Raw genomic sequence first — 17,365 nt, 5'->3', positions numbered from 1 at the left:
GGGAGACGAAAAGCGTCATACGCTACAAAACCCAAGTATGACTAAGGTTCAATAAAAGACCTGCATCTCGAGAGTCATCTTACTCATATAACACCACAAGCTACACGGGATCACAACACACGTGAGAATAATCAAGCCGTCCTACAACCCACCTGGTACAATAGAGTATTACATGGAATAGCTGGTGACGGGAATAGCATACAATGCCCGAAGACTCCTCCGTAAGAAATGCTATGCTGAATGAATGCATCCGACTTGACGTAGAGCACACATTCACATTAGACCCACCAACGGACCTCAAGCCGATCCTGATTATACCATACTAGGCCAATAACCTTTTGAGGATCCATAATGGACCTATTCCTAACACATATGAGCAGCCGTCCAATCCGGAACAAACTCCCACAGTCCACAACCAAATGACTAGAGTGCCTTTCAGGCATAAACTATGGTACCATAATCTCGATGCTTGGTTTCAATCTTTAACAATCAAGTGACTAACATGTCATACTTATACCGATTTCCCCGTGTGATATGCTTCCACGACCTTCTGACCAGGTAGCAAGGTCTGCACCTCCATACCACCAACAGTGCTAATGCCATAAAGCAAATTGAGAATCCGCAAATCAGTACATAAAGCCTCTTATATAGGACACTGTTCTCAGGTGACACTAAAGAAAATACCAGCTTACTCTGAACATCTGAATTCTTTTCTGCTTATCCGAGCTCGTGACATTCTTGTCAGCACCGAACCACAACCTTGATACTCAACTTCTAATTCCCATGTCACTCACTGCACCTATCATGCCTCTACGTGAGAGTACAAGAATTTCATCACAACTCTTGAAACACTAATAGAATAAACACTTCATCGTCTAGATCACTTAACATATTTCAGAAGAACAATGGCAACACGCAACCGAATTCCCATAATGGCAGAAAATATAAACCTCAAGTTGTGGTTTAAACCACCATTACTCTTCTGGGATCCATCTATACATAATAGTCCATTATAATCAAATACCTCAAAATTAATCAAATTATGACAACTGTCAAGCCCGCACGTACTGCCACAAATCACCTGTATAACATTAGCACGCCGAAAGAATTGATCATTGCCACAATCTTGCTGATTCAAATAATTACCAACCAACCCAACTTCCTCCAATACTCTTGACCTACCTTAGAAATAATAATGGCTTCATTCAAAACCATAACGGACTCAATTAAGACTTATCCCGAGCGACCCGAATCCTGAGACCACATCGTCTTAATACCCATGGACTATCTCATACCCCCCTCACGTGCACCATAGCATCCCTAACTGGTGCACCCATTCTGAAAGACCTTTCGCGAATCCGAAACTAATTCTCCCATTTCTCCAACACTGCCCCATAGACCCGATGATAACATAGAATATTCCCCAGATATTCTTCACACTCTGCTACAAAAATCCCGATCTCCAGTCATATAAGGAACCCAAAAATCCCGAGACACCACGCTTACCTTCTCAAACCCATTAGAGCCACTGTTGAGAGTCACCCACTCTGACCTGGTCCCGAATATAATCAAACTTAATTTCTCTGTTAGCACATGAACACTCCCAAAGAAGCAACCAGATTAATTCTTTTCCTTGTACATCACATCCACAAGAAGCATAAACTTCGAGTCTTCCCAAAACCTGCACATCAGTCGATAAGGCAAAATATTGCACACATTCATCAAGTTCTTTGCTCGAATTACCCCTGACGTCTTCTTTTCTTAGTCATAAATAATCTACTAATGCGCTGATAACCAGAAACCGCGCACGCAGACAACCACACGGTCCGATCATAGACGGTGGGCTCCCCCACTTAACTTTAAGCTACAATCACATAAATCTAGAACCCACAAAGATTCCTTCTTCTCAATTTACCATTATTCCGCACCGTTAACCCGCCAAAATTCTTGAAATCCCTTGTTAAACTTTTCATGCACATTCCGAATTATCAGCCACAATCGCATATTCGACCTTTTGCCGAGTAGTATGTAGAACTCTTCGTAGAAACTTCATCAGAATCACGCAACCGCTAACCTGCCCACAAGAAATAGCCCACATGTGGAACTCCAAACTGACATCTTCCAACGACGCTGCATTGGGTACCACTACTATGAAATCAGTAAACCCTCTTAAGCCCATGCTCGTCCAGCGGCTGTAAAAGTTTGTTATTTCCCCACAGACATCAACTAAAAGTCCGACAATACATTCCAAACTCGAAGTCATGTTGCATCCAAAACGATAATCAAGTTTTCACACCCCTCTTCATTTCATACAAACTCCTTTTTGCCATATTCAATCTTCCTCAGTGCATCAGCCACCATCCCAAATAAAATCCTTAAACCTAGTCACTTTCCACCATGATTCCAAAATCTCTCTAAACTTTCTTCAAGGCATGTGGCTATCCCACCACAGAATCCATATGCTACCCTATCATTCTCACTTCGGTTAAACCATCCCCTTTAAGCAACTTCTCCACCTCTACTTTTCATACTTGACCTGCTAGTAATTCAACCACCGCGAGACACCTCCTGCCATGTCCTTCATCCTCCTTCGTTGCCCAATGATTGCCTCAAATCAAATCCATAACCGTAGCACCTAAACTAATAAATTGCTACTAACTCTAAAACTCCTAGAAGATCATCTTTCTCGAGCCATCATCATTCAAAACATAGATTCATTTCTCATACCGCTACACACCACTATCTCCGACAACCGCTTCTTAGACACTATTTCACCACTCTTGCCCCGAAGGCAAATCAAGAAGACTATTACACCAGCAAGCCTTAATGCGTTCAACAAGGATGACGACACCACATCACAATCGAGAATTCCACAATGTTCGAAAATATCAAGTCTTGTTACTCCATCAACCAAAGCCTGAACATCCATAGCCCGTTTGCCACTTCTCCGTTGGAATTAAATGCCAAACCTCTAAACCATGCACCGAGAAATCCTCCTTTCAAGTCATTCACTGCCTCGACCCATAAATAAGCACCCTACTATTACACCAACACTGTGCGATAATAATGTATGAAGCTCATAATTATCCGTGCATAGTCTCAAAACCATAGGAAATACAGATACTAGGCTGAAATAATAGAACACCCTTCCGCAAGGCGACGATAATAGCCTGCCCGAATACCACTACAACTCCTCGATGCCCACTTGATTACAAACATTCCACGTCGCATAAGATTAAGTAGGAAGGAAATTGAGGCATAAGCTCCAATGGAATCAAACCGCACGAAGAGGAATCAAGAAGGGAAGTGCTGCTAACAGCCCTGTAGCCTCTCGAAGATAAGTATAGACGTCTTTGTACTGATCCGCAAGACTCTACTAGACATGCTAATGACTTGTGAGACCCAAGTGAACCTAGAGCTCTGATACCAAGTTGTCACGACCCAAAATCTATTATAGGTCGTGATGGAGCCTAACGCCGTCGTCAGGCAAGCCAACAGTGATTTATCAGCTTAGTTACACATTTATATTATTTTTGAAATCATGAATTCCATTGAATAAGTAGTGAAAAATCTAGTACTCGTAGAATACTCGTGATTTTATTTTCCAATTTCCGTATAAGGTAAAAATTACAAGATGATAATAATTACGCGGACTACAATAATGAACACCCAGTAGGTACCCCCAAAATCCGGTGTCACAAGTGCATGAGCATTTACTAAGGAGTACAATAATAATACTACAATTGTCTAAAATGTAAATAAGACAGGATAAAATAAATAGCACGATGGAGACTCTGTGGACTGCAATGTGTAGCCTGGAATGCAACTCACATGAAGTCTCCTCAACAGTTGCGCCTACGCGCCAAGATGATCATCAAATGAACCTGTCAGATCCTGCACATTTAGTGCAGAAGTGCAAAATGAGTGCGTAAATCAACGCGTACCCACTAAGTATCTAGCCTAACCCCGGAGAAGTAGTGACAAGGGGTCGACATCGACACTTACTAGTTGTCCAATAAATCAATATCGTAAATCATAAACAAATAAGAGTACAACAATAATAGTGAGGTAAATCTGTAACTAACACAATCTTCCAAAATTTCTTTCAAAAATATCAATTTCTCAATCTTGCATTCTATCTCGACATCTCGGAATTATCAAGTGCCAATAACTAACGGATAAGTATTTCCGTATAAAATGCAAGGCATTGGTGGAAGAAAAATCTCTCGAATATTCGGACTGCTAGCGATATAGCACATGATTATGACGAGGTCGTACGGCTAGGTCTCAGAAAGAATATGATACTGCCGAGACGATCGGCCTGATCCCATCATAACGAATCTATTATACTGTCGAGGCAAATGACCCACGCCCATGAGAGTGTGGTACATAATCTTGCTGAGGCGTTTGGCCCGCTCCATAAGAAAGGAAAGGAATTATAGAATTACGAGACACGAGCTTACGATACAGTATATGAACACAAGTTGAGTATAAACTTTACCGTTTCTAAAATAACTTGCCAACAACTCAAGGTAATAAGGCTCGGCCTATATATATATATATATATATATATATATATATATATATATATATATATATATATATATATATATATATATATTTCTAAATCAAGTTCAATTATAAATTCAATCAATTACGCGAGCAGAATGAATTCAAATATTCCAAATATTACATGGTAAAGTCCTAAGTCTACCCGGACATAAACATGTTTTAGCTACGTATGAACTTTCGTCACCTCGTGTATACGTAGCTCCCACAACTAATAGCACATAATAATTACATCACCTAGGGGATAGTTTCCCCTTCACAAAGTTAGACAGGAAACATACCTCGCTGCGAAGTTCCATAACTGGCTCCAACGCCTCTCTAACACCTCAAATCAAATGCCAACTTTCAACAATAAGAGCCGAAATGCTCCCGGGCGACCCGATACTCAACCCGAACATACACCCAAGTCCGAAATTATCATACAAACTTATTGAAACCTTCAAATCCCGATTCCGAGGCCGTTTACCCAAAAGCCAAACCTTAGTCAACCCTCATAACTTAAAGCTTCCGAATTTAGAATTTTCTTTTCAAATCAACTCCGAACTTTTCGAAATTCAATTCCGACCACACATACAAGTCATAATACCTGAAGTTAAGCTACTCAAGGCCTCAAACCGTTGATCGATGTGCTAGAGCTCAAAATGACTGATCGGGTCGTTACATTTAACTATTATTTTGAGTGACTCACTACTTAGTTTAACCTCCTAAATTGTATCAAAATCTCTTTGACTCGTTTCATTTCACGAGGAAAAAAATTTATACACTAAACCTTTTTTCAAACGCACCTTTTACACAACTCTTGAGAGTTTTTTTTTGTAACAAGTGGTTGTTTGGTAGCTGGTTAGGAGAAAAGTTATCCATGTATTGGGGGCAACATAACTTATGCAGTGTTTGGTAACCATTAATTATTTTGTACAAAATGCAGCATAACTAATACGATGTTTGGTCGTTATTGTACTATTCTACATAAATAAGTACGTGTATAAGTTATGAGTCAATCTGTGTATTATTTTATGCGGGGTAGAGGATGGAATAACTAATACATGTATTAGTAATACATGGATAAAATATTAAAATGGTAAATTTACCCCTATCATTTTACACATAAAGGCTGCCTTCTATAGATTGATTTGTATCAAATCATTTGGAGAACAAGCATGGAGATACTGATCCCTCACTGCTAGGCTCTTCCTCTTCTCAATCTATTAGAGACAAAATCAGTAAATAAGTATTTTACTTTAAAATTTATATAATGTATATCAATTTCTAATACAACAAACCAAATATTCAAAAAATAATAATCCATGCGTAACTAATCCATGTATAACTAATACTTGCATAACTAATCCCTGCATTACTTATTCCTGCATAACTAATACCTGCATAACTAATACATGTATATCTAATAATACATGCATAAATGTGATGACCCAAAAGGTCATCTTTTGTTTTAGAACTCGAATCTGTGCTCTTAAGCCTTAAAAAATCTCATTTTTACTCTTCTCGATTTTCATGCGTAGTCCGGGCAGGTTTCTGGAAAGCTTTTATGTTGGAAACTAATGAAAATAAGAATTTTTACTTTAAAAGTTAATTTTAGTTGACTTCGGTCAATATTTTTGGTAAACGGGCCCGGATCCGTACTTTGACGGTCTCGGTAGGTCCGTATCGAATTATGGGACTTGGGCATATACCCAGAATCAAATTCGGAGGTTCCTAGCTTGAGTTATGAATTTTTGATGAAAATTAAAAGTTTGGAAATTATTTGTTTTTAAGAATTGATTGATATTTGTCATTGTTAGTATCGGGTCCGTATTTTGGTTTCGGAGCCCGGTACAGGTTCATTATGATATTTAAGACCTATCTGTGAATTTTGGTGAGAAACGGAATTGATTTGACGTGATTCGGACGTCCAGTGAGAAGATAGGAATTTTAAAGTGTTCTTGAGAATTTCATTTGATTTAGTGCTAAATCCGTAGTTCTAGGTGTTGTTTTGGCGATTTGATCGTACGAGCAAGTTCTTATAATATTTTTAGACTTGCGTGCATGTTTGGTTTGGAGCCCCGAGGGCTCGGGTGCCATTCGGGCGATGCGCGAGTTGAGTTCAAATCTCAACAAGGCTGCTGGTGCACCAAATCTGGTGTACCCACACCTACGAGCCTTTGGTTGCAGGTGCGAGCGAAAGCCCCATAGATGCGGTCCAGGCCTGGACTTTGTTTCTCCACAGATGCGGACTTTTCTCCGCAGAAGCGGAACCCTGTCCGCAGGTGCGGCCCCAGTTGGCCCAGTCCTTCTCCGCAGAAGCGCATATACCGTCTGCACATGCGGATACACAGGTGCAACCAAAGCACCGCAGGTGCGAAGTTCGCTGGGCATTGAGCATTTATTTCGGACTCCAGCCATTTTTCTTGTCGTTTTCAAAAGGATAGGAGGCCTAGGGCGATTTTTCAAAGACATTTTCTTCCCCAAATCATAGGTAAGTGTTCCTTAACTCGTTTCTTTCCATCTTTTACTTCATTTTACTAGAATTCAACCTAAAAATCTAGAGTTTCATGGTAGAATTAGGGGTTAGGGTAGAAACTAGGGATTTCGGAAATTTGGGGATTTAGACCTCAATTTGAGGTCGGATTCCAAATCTAATTATATATTCGGGCTCGGGGATGAATGGGTAAAAAGATTTTGGTCCGAACCTCGGGTTTTGACCAAGCGGGCCCGGGGTCAATTTTCTACTTTTTAGAGGAAAATTTAGAAAATTTAAATTTGTCAATGTAATTGATTCCTTTAGCAATATTTGATATTATTGAGTCATTTTTGAATAGATACGAGTGGTTTGGAGGTGAATTCCAAAGGAAAAGCTGTGACTGAGAATTAAGTGGCATTCGGAGCGAGGTAAGTGTTGTGTCTAACCCTGACTTGAGGGAATTAGGAACCTTAGATTACTTGCGAAGTGAAATCCATGTGAGTGGCGTATATGTGAGGTGATGAGTACCTATGCGCCGCCAAATTTACCTATTTTTCCATGTTTCTCTTTTTTTCTTATATTGTCTTTTCCTATGTCAAATTGCTACGTGTTATGCTAGTATTGTTCAATTTATCGTTCTTATCATGTTTACGGATTTTCTAGTGATAATTGAGTTTTTATTTCAAAGTTGAGATTGATATTATGGAACCAAATATTGAAGTAAGGTTTGTACTTGTTATTCTATCTCCCTATTGTTATTTGTGCATTGCATTATGGTAAGGGAGAGTGTTAATGCACGAAGGGTGATGCCGTGCCATATTGTGAGTGTTAATGCATGAAGGGTGATGCCGTGCCATATTGTGAGTGTTAATGCACGAAGGGTGATGCGGTGCCATATTGTGAGCGTTAATGCACGAAAGGTGATGCCGTGCCAAGATATGAGAGTAAAAGCACGAAGGGTGATGTCGTGCCGTTTCTATTAATTTTATGGTGAGATTGAGGGTAAAAGCACGAAGGGTGATGCCGTACATTTTTTCTTACTGTATTTTCTATTCCTGTTGATTCATGGTATATTGACTGCTCCGGTGATCATTCTGTTGTAGTACTTTATCTTGTATTCCCCTCAGTATGTTTCCCCTCCTGACATTTCCTATTTAGTTCTTTATTTCTGTTATTTGCATATACACTGTTAAACTGTACAGGTTGATTTGTAGGTGCCTTGACTTAGCCTCGTCACTACTTCATCGAGGTTAGGCTCGACATTTACCAGTACATGGGGTCGGTTGTACTGATGTTGCACTCTGCACTTTCTGTGTAGATTTTGATACCGGCTCAGGCTGATTGAGATTTGCTACTGGTCCGCTGTCCGGAGACTCAAGGTAGATCTGTTGGCGTTCACAGACCTTGAAGTCCCCGTCTATCTTCTATGTGCTACTGTTTTCTTTCAGTCAGACAGTTGTATTTCTTTCAGACTATTAGTTGTAGTAAATTCTAGAATGCTCGTTAATTGTGACTCCAGATCCGGGTGGTAGTAATTAATACAGTTTTATGATAATCCACACTTATTATATTTTATTTTAGTTAATTATTATTATTTACTGAATGGAAATAAGGAATTAGTTTAATGATTCTCTAGCGTTGGCTTACGTGGCAAGTGAAATGTTAGGCGCCATCACGGTTCCGTCGGTGGAAAATTTTGGGTTGTGACAGTTGGTATCAGAGCACTAGGTTGCCTAGGTCTCACGATTCATGAGCAAGCTTAGTAGAGTCTGGAGGATCGGTACGGAGACGTCTGTGCTTATCTTCTAGAGACTATGAAGTTTAGGAATAAGTTTCACTTCTATTATTTTTTGTCGTGCGATTTTTCTTTCTCAATACTTATTGAACTCTTCTACTCTTATTCTCTCGTAGATGGCAAGTACACGTACCACTTCCTCAGCTGAGCAGCAACCAGAGCCTTTAGTGACAGCTCCTACACGGGGCAGAGGTCGAGGTAAGGGTAGGGCTCAGCCTAGGGCCTGAGCAGCAGCCCCATCAGTGGAGCCTCAGATAGACATTGACGAGGAGGTTCCAGCCCAAACTGTTCCTGTCGGACCAGCTCAAGTTCCGGAGGGGTTCATTGCTACCCCAGTACTTGAGGACGCTTTCGTCCGTTTGCTGGGCCTTATGGAGAGTGTGGCCCAGACTGGCGCATTTCCTATGGCACCAACAGTATCTCAGGCTGGAAGAGGAGCCCAGACTCCTACCACTCCCACTTCAGAGCAGATAGCTCCCCAGTATCAGGCTCCAGTAGCTCAGCCAATCGGATTAGTTCATCCGGTTATTGCGGCACAGGTCGAAGAAGGGCCAACTATGTCTTCTAAGGCTTTATGGAGATTGGACAGGTTTACCAAGCTCTTTCATGTTCACTTCAGTGGTGCTCCTTCAGAGGACCCCCAGGAGTATCTTGACAGCTGTCACGAGGTTCTACGGAACATGGGTATAGTGGAGACCAATGGGGTCGATTTTGCTACATTTCAGATGGCTGGTTCCGCCAAGAAATGGTAGAGAGATTACTTGTTGGCCAGACCAGCTGGGTCGCTTGCTCTTGCTTGGGACCTGTTCTCTCAGCTCTTCATAGAAATGTTTCTGCCTATCACATTGAGAGAGGAGCATCGCCGTCAGTTTGAGCGTCTCTAGCTGGGCAGTATGACTGTTACTCAGTATGAGACCCGTTTTGTGGATTTGGCCTGTCATGCCATTCTTCTGCTTCCCACCGAGAGAGAGAGAGAGAGAGAGAGAGAGAGAGAGAGAGAGAGAGAGAGAGAGAGAGAGAGAGAGAGAGGGTGAGGAGGTTTATTGATGGACTTGCTTAGCCTATCATATTGCAGATGGCTAAGGAGACTGGGAGCGAGATTTCTTTTCAAGCGGCTGCCAATGTCGCCAGACGAGTCGAGATGGTTCTCACTCAGGGACGTCAGGGGTCTGATAAGAGGCCTCGTTATTCCGGTGAGTTCAGCGGTGCCTCATTTAGAGGCAGGAGTACTTTTGGTAGAGGCCATCCTCCCAGGCCATTTCATTCAGCGCTCCAGGCATCCCACAATGCATCAGGTGGTCGTGGCCCTCAGATGCATTATTCCGACCAGCTAGCCTACAGTGCACCACCAGCTCCTATTAGTGCACCTCCACTCCAGAGTTATCAGGGTGGTTATTCAGGTCGACAGGGTCAGTTTCAGGGTCAGCAGTCACAGCAGCCGAGGTTATGTTATACTTGTGGTGATCCGAGGCACATTGCTAGATTTTTCCCTTGGGCAACGGGTAGCTCACAGCATCAGAGTTCTCGTGCCATGGTTCCGGCACCAGTTGCTGCACCACCTGCTCAGCCAACCAGAGGCAGGGGTCAGGCAGCCAGAGGTAGGGGCCAGATAGTTAGAGGTGGAGGTCAGGCCGTTAGAGGTGGAGACCAGCCAGCTAGAGGTCATCCCAGGGACGTAGTTCAGGGTGGTGGGGCCCAGCCCCGGTGTTATGCTTTCCCATTTAGGCTTGAGGCTGAGTCATCTGATGCTGTTATTACAGGTACTGTTTCAGTTTGCAGTAGAGATGCTTCAGTTCTATTTGATCCAGGATCTACTTACTCCTATGAGTCATCCTATTTTTCTTCCTATTTGGTTGTGCCCCATGATTCTTTGAGTGCTCCTGTGTATGTGTCCACACCAGTGGGAGATGATATTGTTGTAGATCGTGTTTATCGTTTGTGTGTGTTCACTATTGGGAGTCTTGAGACTTGTGTAGATCTTCTACTTCTCGACACGGTTGATTTTGATGTCATACTGGGTATGGATTGGCTGTCACCTTATCATGCTATATTAGATTGTCACGCCAAGACGGTGACCTTATCCTTGCAGCGGTTTCCTCGAATAGAGTGGAGAGGGAATCTTGGCCATTCTGCCAGCAGGGTTATCTCTTATGTGAAGGCTCGGCATATGGTTGAGAAAGGGTTTCTAGCTTATTTGGCTTATGTCCGCGATTCTAGTGCGGAGGTTCCTTCCATAGATTCGGTGCCGGTTGTTTGTGAGTTTCCAGAGGTGTTTCCTGCAGACCTGCCGGGGATGCCACCCGACAGGGATATTGATTTCTGCATTGATTTGGCTCCGGGCACTCAGCCTATTTCCATTCGGCCATATCGCATGGCCCCGCCAGAGTTGAAAGAATTGAAGGAGCAGTTGCAAGATTTGTTGGATAAGGGCTTTATTAGACCTAGTGTCTTGCCCTGGGGTGCACCTGTGTTGTTTGTGAAGAAGAAATATGGATCGATGAGGATGTGTATAGATTATCGGTAATTGAACAAAGACACCACCAAGAAAAAATATCCATTGTCGAGGATTAATGATTTATTTGATCAGCTTCAGGCTGCCAGGGTGTTTTCAAAGATTGATTTGAGATCTGGCTACCATCAGTTGAGGATTAGGGCATCCGATGTTCCTAAGACAACTTTTCGGACTCGGTATGGGCATTATGAGTTTCTAGTGATGTCATTTGGGCTGACAAATTCCCCAACAACATTCATAGGATTTGATGAACCGGGTGTTCAAACCCTACTTGGATTCATTTTTGGTTGTGTTTATTGATGATATCTTGATCTAAACCCACAGTCGAGAGGAGCATAAGCGGCACCTTCGGATCATTCTTCAGACTCTGAAAGACAGCCAGTTATATGCTAAGTTCTCAAAATGCGAGTTTTGGTTTGCTTTCTTGGGTCACGTTGTATCAGCAGAGGGTATTCAGGTGGATCCTAAGAAGATTGAGGCAGTCCAGAACTGGCCTAGACCCACATCAGCTACAGAGATCCGTAGTTTACTAGGTTTGGCGGGATATTACCGTCGATTTGTGGAGGGGTTTTCATCCATAGCAGCCCTGTTGACCAGATTGACCCAGAAGGGTGCCCCGTTCAGGTGGTCAGACGAGTGTGAAGTGAGCTTTTAGAAGCTCAAGACAGCTTTGACTGCGGCACCGGTATTGGTGTTACCCACAGGTTCAGGATCTTATACAGTATATTGTGACGCATCTCGTATTGGTCTGGGTGCGGTATTGATGCAGGGTGGCAAGGTTATTGCATATGCTTCACCGCAGTTGAAGGTTCACAAGAAAAATTACCCTGTTCATGATCTAGAGCTGGCAGCCATTGTTCATGCGCTGAAGATTTGGAGGTACTATCTTTACGGCGTGCCATGTGAGGTATTCACTGATCATCAAAGCTTGCAGTATTTGTTTAAGCAGAAGGAACTCAATTTGAGGCAGAGGAGGTGGCTAGAGCTATTGAAAGACTATGATATCACCATATTATATCATCCCGGGAAGGCCAATATGGTGGTCAATGCTTTGAGTAGAAAGTCAATCAGTAAGGGTAGCCTTGCATGTATTCCAGTTGGTGAGAGACCGCTTGCATTGGATGTTCAGGCCTTGGCCAACCAGTTCGTGAGGTTAGATGTTTCTAAGCCAGGCCGTGTTCTAGCTTCTACAGTTGCTCGGTCTTCTTTATTTGAGCGCATCAGATATCGGCAGGATGACGATCCTCATTTACTTGTCCTTAGAGACACAGTGTGGCACGGTGGTGCCAAGTAGGTTACTATTGGAGATGACGGAGTTTTGAGGATGCAGGGTCGTATTTGTGTGCCTAATGTGGATGGACTTCGTGAGTTGATCCTTGAGGAGTCCCACAGTTCCCGTTATTCTATTCATCCGGGCGCCACCAAGATGTATCAGGACTTGAGGCAGCATTATTGGTGGAGGCAAATAAAGAAGGACATAGTTTCCTATGTAGTTGGGTGCCTAAATTCCCAGCAGGTAAAGTGTGAGTATCAGAGACCTGGTGGTTTACTTCAGAGGTTAGATATTCCTGAGTGGAAGTGGGAGCGTATCACTATGGACTTTATTGTTGGACTCCCACAGACTCGGAGGAAGTTCGACGCAGTTTGGGTCATTGTGGACAGGCTGACTAAGTCAGCGCATTTCATTCCTGTGGCAGTTACCTATTCCTCGGAACAGTTGGCAGAGATTTATATTCGTGAGAGCGTCCGTCTTCACGGTGTGCCCGTGTCTATCATTTCTGATTGAGGTACGCAGTTTACCTCGCACTTTTGGAGGGCAGTTCAACGTGAGTTGGGTATGTGGGTTGAGTTGAGCACAACATTTCATCCTTAAACGAACGGGCAGTCCGAGCGTACTATTCAAATCTTGGAAATATGCTCTGCACCTGTGTTATTGACTTTGGAGGTCTTGGGATCAGTTTTCGCCGTTAGCGGAGTTTGCCTGCAATAACAGCTACCATTCGAGCATTCAGATGGCTCCCTATGAGGCATTATATGGTAGACGGTGTAGGTCGCCAGTTGGGTGGTTCGAGCCAGGGGAGGCTCGATTATTGGGTACAGATTTAGTACAGGAGGCCTTGGATAAGGTCAAGATTATTCAGGATCGACTTCGCACAGCTCAGTCCAGGCAGAAGAGTTATGCCGACCATAGAGTTCGTGATGTTGCATTCATGGTCGGAGAGAGAGTGTTACTTCGGGTATCACCCATGAAGGGTGTAATGAGGTTCGGAAAGAAGGGCAAGTTGAGCCCTAGGTATATCGGACCTTTTGAGATTCTGGAGAGAGTGGGAGAGGTGGCTTACAGGCTTGCGTTGCCACCCAGTTTAGCAATTGTTCATCCGGTATTCCATGTGTCCATACTTCGAAAGTATCACGGTGATCCGTCCCATGTATTTAGATTTCAGCTCTGTCCAATTGAACAAGGATTCGACTTACTAGGAGGAGCCGGTGGCAATTCTAGCACGGCAAGTTCGCCAGTTGAGATCAAAGAGTTACCCTTCAGTTCGAGTGCAGTGGAGAGGTCAGCCTATTGAGGCAGCTACTTGGGAGTCCGAGTCCGATATGCGGAGTAGATATCCCCACCTTTTCACCAGCCCAGGTACTTTTCTATGTCCGTTCGAGGACGCACGGTTGTTTTAGAGGTGGAGAATGTGATGATCCAAAAGGTCATCTTATGTTTTAGAACTTGAATCTACGCTCTTAAGCCTTAAAAAAATCTTTATTTTACCCTTCTCGATTTGCGTGCACAGTCCGGGCAGGTTTCCAGAAAGCTTTTATGTTGGAAACTAATAAAAATAAGAATTTTTGCCTTAAAAGTTGATTTTAGTTGACTTTGGTCAATATTTTTGGTAAACGGGCCTGGATTCGTGCTTTGACGGTTCCGGTAGGTCTGTTTCGAATTATGGGACCTGGGCATATGCCCGAAATCAAATTCAGAGGTCACTAGCTTGAGTTATGAATTTTCGATGAAAATTAAAAGTTTGGAAATTATTTATTTTTAAGAATTGATTGATATTTGACATTGTTAGTATCAGGTCCGTATTTTGGTTCCGGAGCACAGTACAAGTTCATTATGATATTTAAGACCAGTCTGTGAAATTTGGTGAGAAACGGAGTTGATTTGACGTGATTCGGACGTCCACTTGAGAAGATAGGAATTTTAAACTGTTCTTGAGAATTTCATTTGATTTGGTGCTAAATTCATAGTTCTAGATGTTATTTTGGTGATTTCATTGCATGAGCAAGTTCTTATAATATTTTTAGACTTGCGTGTATGTTTGGTTTGGAGCCCCGAGGGCTCAGGTGCCATTCGGGCGATGCGCGAGTTGAGTTCAAACCTCAACAAGGCTGCTGGTGCACCAAATCTGGTGTGCTCGCACCTGCGAGCCTCTGATCACAGGTGTGAACTCGCAGGTGCGAGAGAAATCCCCGCAGATGCGACCCAGGCCTGCACTTCGTTTCTCCGCAGATGCGAACTTTTCTCCGCAGGAGCGGGACCGCAGAAGCTGAACCTTGTTAGCAGGTATAGCCCCAGTTGGCCCAGTCCTTCTCCGCAGAAGCGCATATCCCGTCCGCACATGCGGATGCGCAGGTGCGACCATAGCACCGTAGGTGCGAAGGTCGCTGGGCAGTGAGCATTTATTTTGGACTCCAGCCATTTTTCTTGTCGTTTTCAAAAGGATAGGAGGCATAGGGCGATTTTTCAAAGACATTGTCTTCCCCAAATCATAGGTAAGTGTTCCTTAACTCGTTTCTTTCAATCTTTTACTTCATTTTACTAAAATTCAACCTAAAAATCTAGAGTTTCATGGTGGAATTAGGAGTTAGGGTAGAAACTAGGGATTTCGGAAATTTGGGGATTTAGACCTCAATTTGAGGTCGAATTTCAAAACTAATTATATATTCGGGCTCGGGGATGAATGGGTAAAAGGATTTTGGTCCGAACCTCGGGTTTTGACCAAGCGGGCCCGGGGTTGATTTTTGACTTTTTGGAGGAAAATTTATATTTATCAATGTAATTGATTTCTTTAGTAATATTTGATATTATTGAGTCATTTTTGAATATATACGAGTGGTTTGGAGGTGAATTCCAAAGGAAAAGCTGTGATTGAGAATTAAGTGGCCTTCGGAGCAAGGTAAGTATTGTGTCTAATCCTGACTTGAGGGAATTAGGAACCTTAGATTACTTGCTAAGTGAAATCCATGTGAGCGGCGTATATGTGAGGTGACGAGTACTTATGCGCCGCCAAATTTACCTGTTTTTTCATGTTTCTCTATTGTTCTTATATTGTCTTTTCCTATGTCAAATTGCTACGTGTTATGCTAGTATTGTTTAATTTATCATTCTTATCATGTTTATGGATTTTCTAGTGATAATTGAGTTTTTATTTCAAAGTTGAGATTGATATTATGGAACCAAATATTGAAGTAAGGTTTGTACTTATTATTCTATCTCCATGTTGTTATTTATGCATTGCATTATGGTAAGGGAGAGTGTTATTGCACGAAGGGTGATGCCGTGCCATATTGTGAGTGTTAATGCACGAAGGGTGATGTCGTGCCATATTGTGAGCGTTAATGCACGAAGGATGATGTCGTGCCATGATATGAGAGTAAAAGCACGAAGGGTGATGCTGTGCCGTTTTTATTAATTTTATGGTGAGATTGAGGGTAAAAGCACGAAGGGTGATACCGTGCATTTTTTCTTACTATATTCTCTATTCCTGTTGATTCATGGTATATTGACTGCTTCGGTGATCATTTTGTTGTAGTGCTTTATCTTGTATTCCCCTCAGTATGTTTCCCCTCCTGACATTTCCTGTTTAGTTCTTTATTTCTGTTATTTGCATATACACTTTTAAATTGTATAGGTTGATTTGTAGGTGTCTTGCCTTAGCGTTGTCACTACTTCGTCGAGGTTAGGCTCGAGACTTACCATTACATGGGGTCGGTTGTACTGATGTTGCACTCTACACTTTCTGTGCAGATTTTGATACCGGCTCAGGCTAATCGAGATTTGCTACTGGTCCGCTGTCCGGAGAATCGAGGTAGATCTGTCGGCGTTCACAGACCTTGAAGTCCCCATCTATCTTCTATGTCCTACTGTTTTCTTTCATTCAAACAGTTGTATTTCTTTCAGACTATTACTTGTAGTAAATTCTAGAATGCTTGTGAATTGTGACTCCAGATCCGGGTGGTAGTAATTAATACAGTTTTATGATATTCCACACTTATTATATTTTATTTTAGTTAATTATTGTTATTTACTGAACGGAAATAAGGAATTGGTTTAATGATTCTCTAACGTTGGCTTGCCCGACAAGTGAAATGTTAGGCGCCATCACGGTCCCGTCGGTGAAAAATTTCGGGTCGTGACAATAACTTTAACCGGCAACCAAACGACCCCTAAATGTATGTCAGTCACGCACTAATAATATCATGATATACATCATTAACTTAGAAAAAGCAAAATACTAAAAAAATTACAATAATACTCCATCTCCGCGCCAAGGTGTTACAACCCAAATTCACATACCATAGATCACGCCGTAAGTTAGTCGACGTAAATCCAAGAAGAGATTATCTTTGAGATGATAAGAAGTTAATCCTATTAGTCTTAAACGATACAAGGGTGTATAAAAGTGGTTAACAAGTATTAGAAGTTAAACGAATCAAGGATGTTATAACCCGTATTTTCGGGTAACACTAGAGGTGATTAACTATCCCAAGAGGTCTTGTTTTAATGTATTTGAATCATATAATATCCGCATCATAAGTCTTGAAGTCAAGCGAGTTATGAAACAAAAGTCGATAAAAGTTGTCGCAACTTAGGTTTATAATTTTACTTAAACTTTAGGTCAAATGTTACTGTATTTTTCTCCCAATGTGCTTGGAATTACGGGGTTATCTACCTATTAAATTGAACATCTATGAGTCTAGTTTCCAACGCATTAAACCGTTCATCGATACGATCTCGGAATAGAGAGATATT

The sequence above is a fragment of the Nicotiana tomentosiformis genome, chromosome 9, assembly GCF_000390325.3.
Source record: "Nicotiana tomentosiformis chromosome 9, ASM39032v3, whole genome shotgun sequence".
NCBI lineage: Eukaryota > Viridiplantae > Streptophyta > Magnoliopsida > Solanales > Solanaceae > Nicotiana > Nicotiana tomentosiformis.
Note: the sequence above shows the minus strand (reverse complement) of the source record.